Here is a 3,421-nt window from a genome sequence, read left to right on the forward strand (position 1 = left end):
TCTAACTAGCCTAATTCGAACATAATCAGAAAAAGAATAAGCAGATAACTACAAGTGATAGAGAAATTGGCGTTCGGTAGAACCTGGTGTGTGGAAGAACAAATTTATGGAACAGAGAGATGATGGGGGTGTAGTGGTGGTGTTGCTGATGCGGCGGTGATGGGTGGTTGGCGCAGCGGTGGGTGGCTGTTCGGTGACGGGGGGTTAGGGGTTGGGGTTAATGATGTAGAGGGGGGTAAGGAGGAAGGGGGCGAGGGTGGTGATGTTGTGGTGGTGGTCGGTGGTGGGAGGTGGTGGTCGGAGGTGGTCCGCGGTGGGGGGAGGGCAATGGCGGAGGGGAGAGAAGAGAAGGGAAGAGAAGGAGGGGAGAAGGAAGAGAGGCGGGGTGGGCGTTGCGGTAGGCCGGGTGGTTGGGGGTGGTGCGGCGGTCGGAGGTGGTTGGCGGTGGTGATGGTTGCAGAGGAGGGACTTGCAGAGAAGGGAAGGAGAAGGGGGGGTATGGGGGGCGCGATGGGGTCTAGGGTTCGTGTGACTTCGGGTTGGTGGATTTAAATCCATGCGAACGCGTGAGGAACGTGATCGCATGACTAGGGTAAAATGGGGTTGACGCGGTCATGTGATTGACGCGACAGCGCGGGTTGGGTAAAAGATGGATGACGCGGAGGCATGAGGCACGTGACCACGTTGTTGGAAATTGTGCTAAACGCACAGTTCCAGCGTCGTTTCAGCGCAACTCTCTGTTTCCATTTAGGGGGGACATGATATCCACGTGACGCGGACGCGTCGCTTACGCTTTCGTGTGGGATGAGTGTTTTGCAAGTGATGCATTTGCGTCAGGGACGCGAACGTGTAGGCCGTTTTGTGCTAAATGCACACTAGCCGCACGATTCCAGCCCAGATTTCTGGGCATTGGATTTTTACGCCGATCGCCAGATCACGCGTTCGCGTGAGTGACGCGGATGCGTGGGAGGTAGTTTTCGCAACTGACGCGAATGCGTTAGCAACGTGATCGCATGGAACAATCTATGCCAAAGGCACGCCTCCAGCCACGCTTTCGCGTGACTTTCTGTTCACTTTCCTTTACTTCTTAATACACTTGTGACGCGGACGCGTCAGCGACGCTTACGCATCGCGTGCATTTTTTTTATGCAATTATGCAGTATGCAATGCTAATGCAAATGCTACGAATAATATCTAGGTTCAATAAAAATAATATAATATAAAAATAGACAACACGAAATAAAAATTGAAAAAGAAACGACCATACCATGGTGGGTTGTCTCCCACCTAGCACTTTTAGTTAAAGTCCTTAAGTTGGACATTGGATGAACTTCCTGTTATGGTGGCTTATGCTTAAATTCATCCAGAAATCTCCACCAATGTTTGGAATGCCAACAGCCTCCGGGTCCCAAACTAGGCATGTAAAGCTTCTGAGCAACTTCAAACAGATTCTCAGACTCCCGGGGTGACGAATGTCAGAATATTTTCCAGGATCCCAAACTTTGTTTTTAAATCCGCCTTTGTCTTGATCTATATTTTTCCATCCGGGCGGTTTAGAAATTAGATTCTCACCAAGATGACCAAACGTTTTCTGAGACCCATTCAATTGAACATGATACCAATCCGTGCACTTCGAATTGAAGCATGGAACCTTATTGAATCTTGTACACCAGCTCTCAGTACGAGCCATTTCCCTCTTACTCTTAAAGCCGCAGAGAGCTCTAAGCTGGCCATCTGTTTCAAGCAAACCATATTCAAGTGGAAAAGTAAAGATAAAGGTTAAGGATTGTACCCACTTGAAGCTTGTATTAGGTGGTAATGGCCTTGGGATAGGTGTTTCCAATGGTTCCGTAAGCTCTACTCCTTTGTATTCTTCTGTAAATTCCTCCACTTCCTTACAAAATTCTTCAACTGCAACTACGTCCTGATCAAAGTCTTTTATATCTTCCTCGTCGCTCAAGTCATACGTTAGAGGTTGAGAGAAATCTACCTCGACGTCATCTTCGTATTCACTTGGATAAGGTCCTTAAGGCTCATGGAGTTCAGTTGCGGATGCAAGTTCGTGACTGGGAGAGCTTGATTTATGATCATCTCTACCCATGGAATCAACTTATTGGTCTGTTATGTCCAATTTCTCACAGGGTATATGCTTCGGAGGTTGTGCATTATCCCCCCTGTCATCAAATTCGAACTCCTCGGCGGAATCCTTTACAGTTCTCGATTCCCATGGAGGTTCAGCATCTTCTAAATCTTCAACCACTTCTTCTTCTACAACTATCATGGCTTCCTCCACTTGTTCCAATATAAAGCCATGCTCCTCATTGTCCACCGAAGTTTCTAGTGTATCCTTTATGCTACACTCTTCTTTTGATTCTCCACATGTAACAATGGGAGTACTTTGAGTACTCAGATGTCGGGAGGCTATTATATTTACTACCTCGGTTAAGGCAGTAGTGAGTTCCAATACGCACCTTTGCATCTTCGCTTGCTCTTGAAGAAGAACACGAAGTCTGTCGTCCATAGGGAAGAGGGTTCAAAACAAGAATGTAGTGGTTCTTGGGAGTAATTGTATTAGGATTGTGGTGGATAAGGGTCATACGGTGGTGAATGGTAAAAAGAAACCTGTGAGTGTAGTGGTTCAAAGCTACGTTGAGAGGGTGGTCTATAAGCACAGGGTGGGGCTTGTTGGTAAATATAAGGGGGTCCACCATATCTATCAGCTTGGTATACATTGTAGAGTGGTCCTTGTCCATGATATCTTGGAGGGTGTTGTTGCATAAAGGGTTGATCAGGGCCTCTTGGCTCCATCCATCTTTGGTTGCTTAGACCTTGATGCATATTCCTGTTATAGTTTCCACTCCTTTCAACAAATTTAGAGCCAAACTCAAAGCGAGAGGGGTGAGAATTCATAGTAGCTAATAGAAATAAAAGAGAAAAATAAAAACAAATAAACAAGTAAAAGAAAAATATTTACAATAACCAATAATAAGGCACACGTTTGCAATTCCCCGACAACGGCGCCATTTTGAAGAGCAGAAGATTGACAGTTTAGAATTCAGAATAAATTTTCGTTGCAAGTATAGTTTCTAAACCAAGCAATCATCCTTTCTTACAAACGTTTTGGTTGTCACAAGTAACAAACCCCTTAAAAATTGATAACCGAAGTATTCAAACCTCGGGTCGTCTTCTCAAGGAACTGCAGGGAGGTATGTTCTTATTGTTGGTTATGAGTTTTGTAAATTGGGGGTTTTGAAATTAAGGAACAAGTAATTTAAATGACAAGTAAAATAAATAAATAACTTATAAAATAAACTCTTGGCAAGGTATGAAAATTCAGAAGTCCTATCCTCGTTATTCTTATGTGAATTGAGTTTAACCCCACTTAGTTAACCTTTACGAAAGCAAGGGAAAGTCAAGTGGA

Source organism: Arachis ipaensis, chromosome B6 (genome assembly GCF_059453495.1).
Source record: "Arachis ipaensis isolate K30076 ecotype BB chromosome B6, ASM5945349v1, whole genome shotgun sequence".
Classification (NCBI taxonomy): Eukaryota; Viridiplantae; Streptophyta; class Magnoliopsida; order Fabales; family Fabaceae; genus Arachis; species Arachis ipaensis.